The sequence below is a fragment of the Ixodes scapularis genome, unplaced genomic scaffold, assembly GCF_016920785.2.
Source record: "Ixodes scapularis isolate PalLabHiFi unplaced genomic scaffold, ASM1692078v2 PGA_scaffold12__126_contigs__length_90152505, whole genome shotgun sequence".
Lineage (NCBI taxonomy): Eukaryota > Metazoa > Arthropoda > Arachnida > Ixodida > Ixodidae > Ixodes > Ixodes scapularis.
In genome coordinates, this window is record NW_024609838.1 from 67,332,823 (window position 1) to 67,350,089 (window position 17,267).

The 17,267-nt window shown below is 46.0% G+C and overlaps 1 pseudogene; it reads right to left on the reverse strand.

The window, feature by feature from the left end:
• Window positions 1–8,727: 8,727 nt before the first annotated feature.
• LOC121835236 overlaps window positions 8,728–17,267 on the reverse strand; it is a 37,711-nt pseudogene continuing 29,171 nt past the window's right edge.

The following is a 17,267-nucleotide window of genomic DNA, read 5'->3' on the forward strand; positions in this document are numbered from 1 at the left end:
TACATATATGTTTCATTATAGTAGTGTGTTGCCAAAAAAAAAGGTATTGCAGGAGTAATTGCAAAAATGTTTAAAAGAGTTTTTTTTTATAAATATTTTTATCGTATACTTCACCGTTCTAAACGGCAGCCTTGTGAAATCTGCCAGAAAAGCGAAGTTTCCTCTCTGTCTACACAACACGAGCCTAGAGTTTTTTCTTTTTTCAACAATTGTAATGAGGTGATGGCGGGGAAACCTTATAAATGAAATTTTATGCGAACAGAGAACCGCGAAACTTAGAACAAAAGTAGAAAAAACATGGCATTAAGGAAAATACCTGTATATCACGTTGCCCCATGTTCCGTATCCACGCTATCTTCGACATATTTAGACTTCCTTCCCGTCATTACTGTTCTTCTTTTGTGTTGTTTTACAGAAGGTTTTGACCGATTTATTGAAATTGCGTCAGGTTTTTCGACACGGCGACGGCGCTTTGGTGTCAGCTTTCAAGAAACGGCACGTGGTTTCGCTCGAAGAACCCGGGTGGCGTCAAGCTTCTGAAATACAAAGTACAACAACAAAAACATTCACAAAAAAAAACTAAAGTACAAAGGAAACACGAGGCAGGAATATTTATCGACCGAGAATTTTCGCTCCGAGGACACCAATTTCATCACCCGAAATGTTGCGCACACCCGATCGCTTTAAGCGTTCGGATAATTTCGACAGAACACATACAAAACTAAAACGAGGTACAACGTGACGGCGAAGGAAGATTGATGGATATTCGAAATTGAAGTTGGAGTGTCCCTCGTATGTCAAGCTCGTTTTTATTTTTATTTTTAATAGAAAATGTTTCGCTTTGCCAAAATTAGGGTGTCTAAATGTTCATTCGATGTTTGTTTCGAATGTCATTTTTGACCCCCAAATACCAGGAGCAAAACGCAGTATTCGATAAACACGCTCCACTTACACGACGTCACAGAACCGGACACCGCGAAGCATGCAGCTTTTGTACTCACCGACAACTTCAGAAACTTGAGGCAAACCGACTCTCCAGCATAGTGGCTTCGGAGCGAATGGCGTTGCAGCATCCGTTTCAACAGGGTATTTTTTTACACCTAACAAATTGTTAAATAAAAAATAAAAAAGACTGAAAGCTATACTAATGCGGTATGTGTAGATGAGCTATACGACCACGGGGGACACAGTATTGGAGGCTGAACGTCACCATAAGTGGAATTGCTAACTAAAACCTGTAAAAATAAACATGCGGTTCCAATCAGGAACGTGCCGAGTGCCGTCCATAAACCCCGAACTCAGCCAGTTTTGGAGGAACTTTCAGCCGAAGGGAAGAGCAGTTCTGCCCGTTGTGCCCTATCGCTTGTGCAGCAGGCACCACACTGGGTTAAGAAAACGCGAATGTTAAGAGACGGAACAACCGCGCGGACGCTTTATCGCACCGGTAGCCCCGCTCCCACTGCACGAGTGCTAACTTTGGCGACCCACCGTGTTGCCCACGAGCTACAAGTCTTTCTAATAGGAACCTATTTAGTGCTTTTCGATGACGCTCAGCACGTTGCTAATAGAAGTGTTTATTGATTTTTAATAATTACAACGTTCATTGACATATTTTCCGTAATTATCTGACTAATACTTACGATTAAGCTCCTATGCTATGCTTACCTGGGGCCCTAATCTGGAGACTCGGCGGAAAAGTCGGCGAAAAATTCGGCGCCTATATGATTGGCCGGCGCCAAGGTTTTCCGCCGAGTTGGCCAATCGCGGCGGCCAGATTTCTCGCCGTCGTTTTCGCCAAGCGTCCAGCTTAGGGCCCCTGGTGGTATGACTCACCTGCATAAACAGCATTAGTGTAGCTTTCACGGCCTTTTTTTAGACGAATCTATTAAGCTGAAAAATAAATGCTTTGTATATTGTCACGGATGAAGGCAAAGAGACGATGAATAATGAACTGAAGATAAAAGTTTAATCGCCAAACTTGAGCAAGAAACAAAAAAGGGAGAACGATCGTTGAGAACGCAGCAGCGAGTGACGGTGAGTTGGCGTGAGAGCTGGCTATTGCGGGAGTGGGTCAGTGAACGATTCGACAATACCGCACTTGGCTCCTTATCTACTAACTCGGCTTCTTGAAGATTCCGCCTAGAACGTCCGGGAAAGAGCTAGAGCGAGGCTGACCATGCACCTTTCCAAGAAACACTCGGTCCCAGGAACAAGAGAACCTCTTTCGAGCCCGTTAACGGCGTTTGAGGCTAGTCTCTCACTGGGCGTCCGTGCTATGCCTAACCGAGTGGACTGTGATTTTGATAGGCGCAGCCCTGCGTAATCCCAATTTCAAACACTGCTGGCGGCAAAAATAATGTCTTTTCCAGCTGTTTTTTTTTTTCCCGTTTTATGGTGTTTGTTGTTTTTCGAGGACATTGTACCACATTTAAAAGAAACAAATAAAACATTTTGAACTATTTTTGTTCGGTACGCGCGCGACAGAACGTATGCCACTGGAATGTTCGTTTTATTTTACGATAAGTTTTGACGGCGCCGCCCGCTCAGAGGGGTGTCAAACAAGAAAGCGCATAGCGGTCGAAAATATTTTACAACAGAAGATAGCCGAAAGGCATGCATATTTCGCACGCAAAAATAACGTGGTCACAAATGGCAGGACTCGGACATACAAATTAGCAAGTGTTAACATTCGAACAATAAAGTGTACGTACAACATCGTGCAGCATTATACGAAAAAAAATTATTTAAGAAATATCTCAAATAACACAGCATTACAGTGCCGATCACAGTCACACCTTGAGGATCGGACGGAATCCAAAAGGACTTAGTTTTGGGTAACGTTTTGGGGAAAACTTCCTTACTTCACGCCAGTACCAAGGTAAAGGAACGGACTCGACTGACCCGTTCCCCACAACAATCCGAACAACTATATTTTGCTATGACTGAGATGGACTCTAGACGGACTATTTCTGGGAGAAGTTAGAACAGTTGTCATTGTTGACAAAATCGCGTCAAAAGCCGGTCGACGTCATTCCGCTCCTTCGTTTCCCATGTATGTAAAGCTGAAACGCTTGAATGGCAGGCATTTACCAGGCCTATTTTTTATAGTGGAAGATAACACAAAAAGGGTACGCAGCATGCAACAGGAACAATAAATATTCCCGCGCTTTTCAATACTGTGACGTCAGGGCAAGGCAGGACTGCAAGTTGAGCGGGCAGTCTAAAATGGCCTATGCCGATCCTTTGTTTCGTGCTACTGCGCGGACGGTGGAGCGAGCTTTCAAAGCATTAATTTGGCACTTTGAAACTGCTTGTAATCAGTTGTGAACTCAGCTTACAGGCCATGCCTTCCTCTGACGTCACTTTTCTTATCGATCCCAGTAGAAGTTTTCCCTTTTTTGAAAAAAAACGGCGAGGACCACAATTGTAAATACACCGAGTTCGCGAAAACAGATTTCTTAGGCCCAATATTTGAGTTACTATTTTAGCGATGCTTGTTTGTGCGTTTAGCAAATTTTTAGGCAAATCTGGTGCTATAAAAAAGCGCCGGAGTACTCTTTTAAAGGTTAACGGACTATAGGCAAGGTCGTTCCGGCCTTATCTTTTACGCTTGGTATAAAAGTAAGCAGAAATCTTCTAGACGAACGGAGAAGCGTTTTTCTCGATCATGCCCCTGAAAATATTACCAAACTCACCTTCTACAAACTAAACATTATATAATATACAAATTACTACATCATTGGCTTTAGGACCTGTTGTTGAGCAGTAGTTGATTTATTTGTTTATGCAGTTTATCCTGCAACTCCCGAAGGGAATTATCGCACGAGTGTGATAAAGGCGCATCGTTATTTGGTAGGAAATACCTTCTGCATGAACAAAAAAAAAATGCGTACTACCATAAAAAATACACACAAATATGTAAGCATTCATAAACTCCTCTATCAGTAAAAAAGTCAATCATGCCATTTGAAAGAAAGCGTTAACCACGTTAAAGAAACAAATAAAAATAAAGATTGTAACAATGATGTCTCCTCAATAAATAGAGATCAGCCGTTATATGAAAACCGCGCTGGATAGACGACATTTTCGGGGGAAGAACTTGGTAAAGACATTCATCTGTGACTCGTTATTGTGGACACCTTACATAATGAACGTTTTCTTTGGTGAACTGGGCGTCCATATTGACGAGACATCACTACACTGGGTAGCTGATTGCCTTTCTTAACTTGACGTTCTACAGTTCAATTTTTATAATTATGCAAGCGTGATCCGACCTTTGTGAGATAAAGCATATGACGGGCACACAAAAAAGTACTTTTAAAACCGCTGATACATAAACCCTTGTTGATTTTTTTTTTTTTTTTACAGCAGTAGCTGTTCGGGGTTCTTCCCTCCGCTTTTACGACGGCGTGAGCGGAAGGTAGTCTTCGTGAAAGTAATAGAAACTTTGTTAGAGCGATCATGACGCGGGGAAACGCGTGGATGTGGTAGAAAATAATAGTGACGAAGTTTAGATGAGCTATGAATTTTTTTTTTTTTTTTTTGGAAAGGAGACCACCTCTCAAGATATGTCGACTGATTCCGCGCCACTAAACCGATGGAAGCTTTAAGCTGTCTGGTACTTACAGATGAAGACGTTTTAGTATGAACTAAGTTACCCTTTTTTGTATGGATTCAAGACTGTCAATCAGATACTTTTGATGCGGGATTCAAATAACAGATTCATATTCTTAGGTCTATTCAGATTACGACAGGAGACATCTTAGTGGTGAAGCCTCTGGGAAACGTTTAAGGGGTCGAAATTGGCGTCTCTCCTTTGGACTTTGTAGTGTCTTTAACTTCAAAGGAAGCTCTATAGATATCTTTTTAGGTGCTGGGAAACATATATTAGCAAAGTGCCCCATGCACACTGTGGACTTGCAATGTCATAGCTTCGGATATGAAAGCACACGATAAGCCTACATACATGAATACACCTCAGTGTTGTGCGATTCCGCTAAGAATATCAGGGATGTTTTTTGCAGCTGCACGCACCCAAGAATAAAATTTGTCATGACTAGAGATGCCTCAAACTTTTGTAGAACCGAAGGTTCGACTGGTTCGGCGAACTTTCTGACTTTTTATCAAATTCGGCGAAGTTCAGTTTTAGAGCAGTGGTACCCGAATTCTGCGCAAACATTTTGAACCTTGGAAAAAAAAATTAAGTGGCTTATTCTATATTTTATAAATTATTGTCATTCTTTACACAATTGTCTGAAAGGAAATATATATGCACTATCAAGATACATTAAACAAAAAAGCGTGTAACTCGGTACATGCTGCGCCACCTAGAGGTAACTAGGGACTGATAAAACAGTGGAGTGGAGCAAAGAGGGTCTGCATATTGGAGTAGGCAAGCACCGTCGCAGCCCTCTTTCCATTACATAGTTCCTAGCTGCTTCCAGGCAGGGCAGCATGTATCATAGGCTATGCGCTTTGCCTGTTCGCATTTACAATATATCTCCATGGCATTGTGAAACTTTTAGGGATTTATTAACGTGAAGCAATGCAACATTATGCCCAAAAAATATTGCACTTTTCTCAAAAAATTGGAATCAATTCGCTCTAAATTTTGCGCATGTGCAAAAACAAACAAAAAAAAACACTTTTGGCGAAATTAGCGTTAAAAGTTTGAGGAAGTCAAACTTGGTGAAACTCGAACATCGGCAGGTTCGCGGCATCCCTAGTCATAAGATTCGGAGAGACATTTTCCTTTTATTCACCCACCAAGTGAGCTGCGAGTGGGACGTCTTTTCTGAGAACATGGCAATGCAAATGATATTAAGGAAGAAGCCATGCTCGCGATAAATCATATTTAAGCTTCTAAGCTTCAGTCGAGTTTAAGAGGTTGCTTGTTTATTGTTTTGGCGCCTTTCATACCTTATAAATATTCGATTCATTTATTCTTACTTAAAATATAAGACACATTGGTTGGCGATCACAAAAAAAAAAAACAGACTGGGGTAAAATGAGACACAGAGCAAACATAAAGTTTTAGACAGAGCTCCGAGAAAGTCTCAAGAAAATACTCTCAAACAATATTATTGGCTTTTGACTCAAAATCCTGATGACTCACGAATCATAAATACCACCACGTTTTATTCTTGACTTTAATCAATATATTTTGATACTTGTAACGTTGAATTCTTTGTTTTGGTCATTTATTTTGGATGTGTTGAATAATGCATGTGTTCGTCACAGCCCATCTGGTAATGCATGCGACTTATACTACGACTGCCGTCGGAAACTTTCTGGGGCGAAGGGACTTTTTTCAAGGGGCTCCTGAATATTTGACGCAATTTTCGTGAAGAAACGTCGGGTTTAACGAAGACAAATCATACCCTGGAGGGTTTGAACCTAATATCCCCTAGCTGTGTCGCACCTAGCTGAAACCTGACCGCAGAAGAAGAAAAGAATATTTCTAACGGACACTATACAGTGTGCTCGATCACCTGAAACGTTCCTAATACACGTGCCAAATAGAAAATGTGAAAATTTAGAGAAGGTCAGCAACAACAAATTTGGACGGGACCAAGAAATAACGCTTTTTGTCAACTGAATTCGATGAAACCAGTATAAAACAATGCACACCAGTTATGCGAGGCGAGGTCACATAGCGCGAGGATTGATATACTTTAGTAATCCTCACGCATTTTACCACCAAATGAGTTTTGTCATCCGAATTCTATGAGATAACCGTCAGGAAGTACCGTCCCGTAGAATCGTCAAGAAGGTCCGCCAAGTCGATTTCCCTGACAAATTGAGTGTGGCAATTGATTTCACGTGACCAAGTCATGTTATCACAAGTAACGTGACTTCAATTTCTGCGAGATGGAAGTTTCCGACCACGAACTTTTGCGTTCCCCGGTCTTTGTCAGCGCAATCAAACTTGGGTATATTTTATGTTTTTCTGCGTTTAGGGGCTTGGGATCAGTGGTATTAAAACTTAATTTTTGAGTCCCAAATTGCTGCCGCTCTTCTGTGTACATTCTGCAGAGTTATATAGTATCGTGCTACTCAACTTTCATACTATAGTAGAGCAATATTTGACAATTTTGACAACTTTATTTCAGCGAAACTGAGGAGTACGCGGGGGTCGTTAATGAAGCTTGACGGTGTCACGACTGCCGGGGAAAGAGAGAAAACAGACCAGCAGTCAGCTTGAAAAATCAATATGAAGATATGTTTACAAAGAAGAATATAAATTTTGAAAGAAATTGGCAAAAAAGATAACAAATAATAAATTCAGAGTTATCAGAGCACCAAAATAGTATTCAAAAAACGTTTCCTCATCTGAGATTCGCTTGTAGTTCCTCCGACGTATAGTTGAAGGGGCACCTCTGGGTTAACGGCTCGGGGCCTCGGAGCGATGCAGGGCTGTGTCGTACGTGGCGACCGGGCTCGTCGGGAACCAGACGTGACGTATCATGACGTGAACGGGCAGGGATTCAAGTAGCCGCCGTAGGCGTCCGTCGCGGCTCGTTGCTCAGCTCCGAATCCCTTCTCGTTCTCCCGTGCCCGCGTTTCTCCCGCATCTCCCTCCTTTATTTTTTTTTTTTTTTTACTTTATGATCGTCATCATTTTGTGAGAGATGGGCTCTGCATTCCCCTATAGACATACCCGCAGCCAGAAAACCAACAACTCGAGGACGGCCGACTGAGGCCCGCTGTGTTACCACTGTAGAGAAGCCGACCATGTTTACCGGCGATGCCCCCAGCGGCAGCTTTGGCATCGTGGGTTTACACCGAACGCCCACCGCCCTAGGAGCGAAGAACGACCGAGGGACACCGAAGACTACTTACATCGCTCGCCATCACCAGCACCCATTTCTCCCCAGGGATCCCGTTCGCAGTCACTACGACCTAGAGGGCATTTTACGTCTCAAGGACATCCCACGTTCGTCTCACTTCGGACATTTAGAAGTCCACCGGATGTCCATTTACCTCCGAACGACATTCACCGGATCAACCGATGCAAGAACTCTGAACGTGGCACGGCTCATCCGTGGGACGTCCAAACAGGGATGTACGGAGATTTTCGGGAACACGCACCGAATGACCCTCGTGTCCAGAAATATTGCATTTTCTTAAGAAAAGTATTAATGCATGCCATATGTCCAATATTACTACAATTATTGTTTGTTCTTTTTGCGCTCATGCTTGGTGTAGTACTATTGTCGAGTTATCCATCTGCACTATATATGGAAAATTCAAATAAACGTGGTTCGATGATATCATGCACTAGTTTATTTCTGCATTAAATTCACTCTACTGCTTTGCTTCAGCTGGGTTTGCATGCACACCTATCAGTGAAGTGTAGCACCGGAGTGAACGTAATGTGGAAACAAACTAGTCCGTGATATCATCGGAGCATGTTTATGTGAATTTCGCATATATAGTGCAGACAGGCAAACCCGACAAAAATACTACACCAAGCATCAGCTCAGAAAGCCAGACTAAAATACTCCAGTAGGTTTAGCATTTGATCTAGTAAGCTAAATTGTGACAGTAAGTCTGCAAGCAAACTAAGACAAGTGGAATTTCTCTTGAACTTTTATAGCATATACAATGAATGTACCAGCTTTGCTTAGGGGCCTTCATTAGCAGAAAAAAAATGAATATTGACGTTGGAAGAGCTAGATGACTTAGCTAAAACAAGTAAAACCAATAACTATAAAAAGCACATGTTCAACGCTGGCTGGCCTTTCTATATTCTCGTTCTTGGGCATGTCTGAGCCAGGTCTTTGTTGAAACTTCGACATCATCCTTGATTGATTGTGTAAACCTTTTGTTTACTGCAGCTGGAAGAAAAAAATGAAAGCCGTATACAACTCCCTGTAACACCGAATTAGAGCGCAGCTCTTGAGGAGGAGGATGGAAGGGTACTGAGGGTCACCTGTTCTCGGGACGGGGGGGGGGGGGGGGGAAGGGTGTCATGTGACCTCAGGGGGGGGGTCATATGACCTTGGGGGGTCACGTGACCCCCCAGAAAAGTGTTTCCGCTAGATTTAGCGGGGCAATGTTTCCGCTAGATTTAGCGTGGAAATTGTTTCTACTAGATTTAGCCGGGAAATTTTTCCGCTAGATTTAGCGGGGAATTTTTTCCGCTAGATTTAGCAAGGAATTTTTTCCGCTAGATTTAGCGGGGAAATTTTTCAGCTAGACTTAGCGGGGAATTTTTTCCGCTAGACAGCGGGAAATGTTCCCGCTAGATTGAGCGGGGCAATGTTTCCGCTAGATTCAGCGGGGAAATTTTTTCTGCTAGATTTAGCCGGGAAACTTTGCCGCTAGATTTAGCGGGGAATTTTTTCAGCTAGATTTAGCGGGGAATTTTTTCCGCTAGAGCTAGCGGGGAAATTTTTCCGCTAGATTTAGCGGGGAAATTTACCCATAATGCACCGCGCGGTTACGCCGACTGCGTCGGCGACGCCGACGCCGACGTTGCTCAAGCCGGAAACTGGCGCCTAAGAGCTGCGCTCTAAGACAGTAGAAAAGCAAATATAATTACAGCCTCGCTGAAACAACTGTGCCGCCTTCAATTGCAGCATAAGATAGGAGACAGGACAACATATTCCTTCATATGTTTTTAAAGGAATAACGAAATTCTAGGGCTAATTTTCTTGCTTAATGTCGTCTAGGCAATGACACCTGCTCGTAAAGATGAATGTTCTGTTGAAAAGGACAAGAAAACGAACTAAACGATCACGAAATTGCACATGGTTGATGTTTCCAAAACAGTGTTGTATGCCGTGACTACGAACACTATATTATGACATGGCTTAAGACATATGAGTAGTGTCTCTCTGTGGAAGGCGCCAACGCCTGAACGCGAAGTTTTGGTGGAGAAAGCCAACGTAGAGCTGGCCACGATGAACCCGTTAGGTTAATTGCCCCGGTTGACCCAACGGCCGATCGGTAGTCTGCTTCGGTGTGGTATTTACTTTGTTGGAAGGTACAGAAGTGAAGAGCTTGTGTGTGTTTTAACACCCAGATGCCGCACTATTGTGTGGCAGAGGACTGTGATAACAGCGTGCCACATCGCGAGCTGCCAACGCGTTAATTTCCGAGCAACGGATGTGTCTCGCACATCTGTCGTTTTCAATGTGGGGTCTGACAGCAAATGATCGCTTGCGCTCTGATCACTTTCGTGGTGAGGATTACGAAAATAGCCCCAGGGCGATGACATGTTTCGGTCGGACTGAGCGGCCGCAGCAGTGTGGGCGGGCAGTCCATCATTGTAGTCAGTGCTGTGGCACGTGGCCCTCAGATATCTCAAAGGGCCGAGTTGTAATGCGCTGGCGCCACCGAGTGGCGAAGCTGATAATTACGCCAGCCTCCCCGTAGCCTTGCTCGTGCTTTATGGAGTGATGTCACGAGTTCGTCGAAGATCCCAAGACGCATTACGCTCTCCGTGGCTGCTCTTCGAGCGCTTGCTAGAGAGGGCCGTTTAGAATGAAAAATGTAGCCATCCACTCAAAATACAAATGTGCGATTTTCATTTCCAGGTATTAATGATCACATTTAGCCTAATTTTTAACTTGATTATAATATTTCAATTTTCGTTTCAACATCCCTTTAAGCTGGGAAATTATAGTACATTAATGAAATGAACATGTTCAGAAGTAAACACAATGTACATTTCTTTTTCAGGACCGCATTTTTAATTTTTGTCTCAAATTTAGCAGATTAAAATGCTTGCCCAATATTGCTACCTTATCCACTCTGGCACTCACTATGTTTCCTTTGAGCATATTTCTATCTCTCCGAGGGTGAGAAGAGTAAGATAATTTTTGACCTGCAAACAACAACCTCAAACGATTGTGAAACAAATTTTCGTAATGAAATTTAAAGATTTAAAAAAAGTGAAACTAACGAAACATGAGTTGACAAATACGAAGCTTGCAGAACTTCTTCTTCTGCCCCCCCCCCCCCCCCTCCCCCAAGAGCTAGTTTATCAGTCAGCTATAATAGGCAAGCATCCGCATGGTTGCAGTGTTGGGGTTTCGTCCACCAAGTTGAATTAGTTCCTTGACCTGGAAATTTCAAAGACGCACACAAATTGGGTATAGCATTTCGGCAAAGCACAGCCTATGTGAGTTCCTTTGTGACTATGACAGAAATTCTCTACAGGGTTTATTTTAAGAATACAAGACAGAAATAAGCTGTATTTATCGTTACCCTCCCAACCTTTCATCGTGCAAGCTGCAACCAGAAGCTTTGGAGTCTGATTTGTGCGAACTTTAAGGCACTCTTTCTTTTTCTTAGTTCCTGCGAATTTAATGAAGCTCAGAGTCTTCACAAAATTAATCTTTCTTGAAATAATTTGGTTGCACCTCCACACTTGGGAAGGAACATGCTGAATAACCGCTAGCTAAGTTTTGTATTTTACACACACAGGTGCCTTGCACAACACCTGTCCCACAGCTATCAGCCCGAGTCTACGTTATTTAAATGTGGACGCACCAGATGAGCTTCGTCAGATACGCTCAGATCTGCCTCGAAGTTGGAGAGACGATCGGCTGCGCTGAATGGTTACGGTACAACCGGACCGGTTCAACAGTAGGCTCGCTGGAGGCGGTGAGAGCATCAAGCCTGCTGGCAACGTGCTGCAAACTCAGTCTTATAAGATTGTGTAGCCTTAACACTTGGCCCTGAAAGTCTGAAGAATAAATCAAAATTACTTATTAGCAAGGTTGTGAAGTACCTAGGTACAAGTAACTGTACATCGGGAACTACCGTCAAGTACTAATCGGGCACTCACTCAAAATTTGGAGATAACTGCAAGAAAGTGGGGGATGGGCACTTGTTAGATCAGAAATTTTACTATAATTGTACTGCGCACATTTTTTCAGGTGTTACGATATTTAGGAATGGTCGCTTAGTGTGGAATGGGCAGATGCTTGGTATTCTACGGTAATTACTTTTTGTGCACGTGAACCACAAAGGTAGACGCTTGTTTTTCTTGGAAACTAACTGTATCTCAGGTACAATTTCTAGTATCTTTTAACTATGACATGTTACTTTTTGGCAGGTACTTTTCCGGAATCTCTAATAAAATTAGGAAGTGTTCCAACCTGCAAAATTGAGGTCAGTGTGGAGGAGTCGTACAAAGACACAGGCTCAGGCATTTCCCAACATGAGCATTTCACCCGGAGCAACGTGGACAGTGACAACCAAAACGCTGCTGGTGTAACATCTGGGTAAAGCGTTCTTGTATGGAGCATTATGGAATGAGGAGAGCAATCTGTCTATGCTGGTCGCGCAAGCTTCATTTTTAATAAAACTTCATCCACCCAATGGCTGCTGCTCCCCGCGACGAGAGAGGACGTTGGGGGACGTCACAGTAAGGTTCGAGCAATGAAGTTCAGCGCATTCTCGGCGAATTGTAAAGTTGGCCGTAACGTCAGATTGTCGTTACAATGAAGTTGTTTCTGTCAAGAAAAGTTTTGCACCTTCGAGTTCCAGAAGTTCATCGGTAAAAATGACGAAATTCGGATGTGCTCTTCCCCTCTCTCAAAAACCCGACCGTTTTTTTTTTTTTTTTTTTTTTTTTTTTTTTTTAGTATTGCCGGCTTCGCTTTTCAAGGATAGGTGGATTTTGCCAGAAACTACCGGCGGAGCAAAAAGCAAAAAGTGACGAGATAGATGTGCGCAACAATAGCACGTGTTGTGCGCCCTTCATAACCTCTATCAATAACCTCATTGAAAGAGGTTATAAACAGTCGAAATGTCTGCATGTACAGCGTTTGTACCTCCATGTACTATCACGATCAATATAAGTGCGAACACTGCTCCGCGTGACCCGCGGTACTATGAGTGCCCCCTGTCGACTGCTCTTCAAAGTACATGTGCACCTTGGTTTCGAGACATTTCCTCTGTAGCGATAGCCGCACCACTCTGCACTTTCGGGTCGTCTGCTGCGAAAAACGGTCGGCGAAACCACGAAAATGTTCACCAATGACGAGCATTTTTCGCTAGCAATGTGTGCCAGCAAAAATAACTTGTATAAACATCTTCAGGTTCATCCTTTTGTTTAGGAAGTTTTAGTAGACTATTCCCCTGACTCTGATAACAATACCCGATACTTCACCGACGACTTTAAGCACACATTATATTGTTATCAGAGGTATCAAAACAATCAACTAAGCTTGGTAAAAGCTTGGTCTGCTGGCCAAGTTGGTAGTTGACATTCGCATTAAAAATATCGCAAAAAAAAACGGGACAAAAATACGAAGAAGCGCATGTCATGTGTGTTGCTTCGACCTTTTTGTCCCGTCTTTTTTCCACTATATTTAAAATCAACTAAGACTGCCTATTATTTACTCGAGTGCGTTTTGCGATAGCAAAGCACCACAACTCGAACAGGCAAGAAGTTAGCGCGGTGCGAGCGTGGGTGATACCTTTCATCACAAAAAACTGCGCGAAAGAAACGACGATGACGTTAAGAAACAGACGGGACGTCCTCGTTGTTTTTTCTGCGCTGTTTTCCATGATGAATTCCCACCAACTCGCCCAAATATCCATTCTTCTAAATGATACCCTTCGCTCCTTAGCACTGTAAAAGCAAGATGACACAGCATAAAGTTCAGTGTCGCTGCGGGTTATCGTGCTATAACCAGACCACTACTTTTCAGCTCGAACGCATTTGTCAGGAGAATAATCTACTAAAACTTCCTAAATCAAAAGGATGATCCTAAAAATATTTTAACAAATATTTTTGCAGGCGCATATTGCTAGCGAAAAACGCTCTTCGTCATTGGTAAATAGTTTCGAAGTTTCGCCGACCGTTTTTCGCTAGCAGACGACCCGGAAGCGCAGAGTGGTGCGGTGATCGGGAGAGACGATACGTCTCGAAACCAAGGGGCACGTGTACTTCAAAGAGAAGTCGACAGGGGGCACTCATAGTACCGCGTAACACGCGGAGCGGTGTTCGCACTCATATTGATTGTGGTAGTACATAAGACAAAGAAAGGGGATATATTGCCGCGCGCTGGGTCACGGACTTCTAGAACTTTCTTGTTTATTCTTGCTCCGTACATAACTTCTGTCGTTTATCCCTGCTTATGTTGTTCTAGAAAGTGCGTGTTCATTCTCGCCCCGAGCGCGCTACGCTCGAACCTTCTCCGCCGAATCTTCGAGATAGTGACTCACTCTAGATAAGACGCCGCTCGCGACATTGTCGAGTCAGTCTCGCCTCAGCGTTTGATCGTGCTGCTTCGCCGCCTTCGACGCCCGCGACGCTCTGTTGTTATCTTTCTTTTGTACCCTTTTATTTTTGGCACAAGTTCGCCACATTAAACGTTTATTTATTCCTGTTTATTTCTTGTTTATTAGTCACCACCCGTGACATTTTTTGGTGGAGGTGCTGGGTAACACCTTATGCCTCTTCGCCGTACCCCTCCGAGAACCCGTTCGGCAAGCCCCACTCCAAGACGACCTCTTGAAGAAGATACAGGGCCCCGGGCAAGCCAGCGTCTCCGAGGACAACCACCAGAGTTTGGTCCACTGCCGGACAACGCCAAGAAGCCACCCAAGCCGACAATGGACTCCACGGCGCAGCCGACGGAAATCCCCCAAGCAGCACCGTCCTACGTCTTCCTGCCTGTGGTTCCCCGTGTGCCGACGCCGTTCCACGGTGAAATTCATGAGGATGTAGAAGACTGGCTGCAGCACTACGAACGTGTAGCACGCCATAATGGATGGACCACTGAACAGCGCCTCCAAAACCTCTACTTCTCTTTGGAGGGTACCGCGAGGCAGTGGTTCGAGAACCACGAGGCATCGCTTACGTCGTGGGACACCTGCATCGCCGGCCTGAAAGACACATTTACGAACCAGACACGACGACAGCGAGCGGAAGACCTTCTGCAAGTACGAACCCAAGGGCCCAACGAAACGGTCACCAGCTTCGTTGAAGACGTCCTCCGCCTGAGCAACCGCGCCGACCCTCAGTCCACCGAGGAGAAGAAGCTGCGCGTGCTGATGAGAGGAGTGAGGAGTGACATCTTCGGCGGCCTTGTTCGCAACCCACCAACAACTGTCGGGGAATTCGTTACCGAGGCAACCAACATCGAGCGTGCCCTGTCAATCCGAGCCAGCCACTACAACCGACTCGCCGGCACGCCTGTTGCGTCGACGCTGACACCTTCCCGATTCGACGAAGGCGGCGCCCGTGCTGACAATATTCGTGCAATTGTCCGCGACATCGTCCGGGAGGAGCTCCGGAAACTGCTGCCTGCTGCCAACCAGCCGGCTGAGCTGTCGATAGCCGAAGTGGTGCGCGAAGAAGTCCAGCGGGCAATTCAACCGGAGGCTCCTGCCAGCGTAGCACCACCCGAAGAGCCCGCCCTGACCTACGCCGCAGTAGCCCGACGGCCACCGCCTCCTCCTCCAGCCTATGTTGCGCCACCCCGACGTCGTTCTCCTGCGCTGCAGCACGACCGCCGCCGCGACGACCAGGTTCAGTACGCCGGCCAAGAGCCCCGCGCACCTCGGAAGACCGACGTGTGGCGAACACCCGACCGACGTCCTTTGTGTTTCCACTGCGGGGAAGCGAACCACACCTACCGCCAATGCCCATACCGGCGGCTCGGACTGCGGGGGTTCCACCCAAATGACCCACGCCCCCGTTACGGTGAACGCCCTCGGGAGATCGACGAGTACCTTCGACGACCTCAGTCCCCCGAGCCTGCCTCCCGCCGAGAGTTCCGGTCGCCATCACCACGACGTCCGGCTTCGCCGATGCACCGACCCCGACGTGAAAGCCTATCACCCCTCGCTCCTCGCCGGGGAAACTAGGCGCGGCAACCCCTGGAGGTGGAGTTGCCGAAGACGACCGACGTAAAGAGCCTCCAAGAACGACGGAGCGCTCCCACTCTCCCGACGCCACGCATCACAACGACGCTCCTGCATCGGTGTCCAACAACCTGAACGTTGTGATCGACGGCCTCGACGCATCGGCACTCGTGGACACCGGAGCAGACTACTCAGTCTTGAGTGGGAAGCTCTCCCGCCGCCTTCGAAAAGTCATGACGCCGTGGGATGGACCACAAATAAGAACCGCCGGAGGACACCTGATTACACCAGTCGGGAGATGCACCGCTCGCGTCGAGATTCACGGCGAAACATGCCCTGTGAAGTTCGTCGTTCTGCAAGACTGCTCGAGGGACGTCATTCTCGGAATGGACTTCCTGTGTGAATACGGCGCCATCATCGACCTTGCGGAGAACAAGCTGACGCTTCGGAAGCCTGTGCCATCGGTGGAAAATCCCCAACCTACGTTAGCTGCAGTGCGAGTCCTCGTCAGCCACGTAAACCTGCCGCCGCTGTCGAGTGTCTTTGTGCCCGTCGGGACCGAAGGAGCCACCTGCGGTGTAGCACTGCTGGAAGGAAGCGTCCAACTTCTCCTCGGACGAGGGATTGGCATTGCAAGAGGCGTAACAGAGCTCCAGGACGGGCGTACCGTAGCCCTTGTCACCAACTTCCGGCAAGAGTCGCAGCACCTTACAAAGGGTACAGGCGTGGGCTACGTCGAGGAAATTCAAGACTCAGCCGCGATCGCCGTGATCTCAGGAGACGCCTCTCCGACGCAGAACAAGACAATCACGTCCTCAGAGCTCGACATCGACCCGTCCCTCCCAGCCCCACAACGACGACAACTTCGTGACCTTCTCGCCGAGTTCAGTGAGTGCTTCTCCGCGTCGTCGAAGGTGCGCCAAACGACGGTTGCAAAACATCGGATAATTACTGATGACGACGCACTTCCTGTGCATCGGCCGCCGTACAGGGTCTCCGTGAAAGAAAGGGAAGCCATCCAGCAGCAGGTACAAGAAATGCTCAACGACGACATTGTCCAGCCCTCAAGCAGTCCGTGGGCTTCACCGGTAGTCCTGGTGAAAAAAAAAGACGGGACTCTTCGGTTCTGCGTGGACTATCGCCGACTGAACGCCGTAACAAAAAAGGACGTCTACCCGCTGCCACGGATCGACGACACCCTGGACCGGCTGCGCCACGCCCGATACTTTTCGTCGATGGACTTAAAGAGCGGGTACTGGCAGATTGAGGTCGACGAACGAGATCGTGAGAAGACAGCCTTCGTCACGCCGGATGGACTGTATGAGTTTAAAGTAATGCCGTTCGGGCTGTGCACAGCGCCGGCAACCTTCCAGCGCGTTATGGACACCGTCCTTGCCGGCTTGAAATGGCAAAGCTGTCTCGTTTACCTCGAC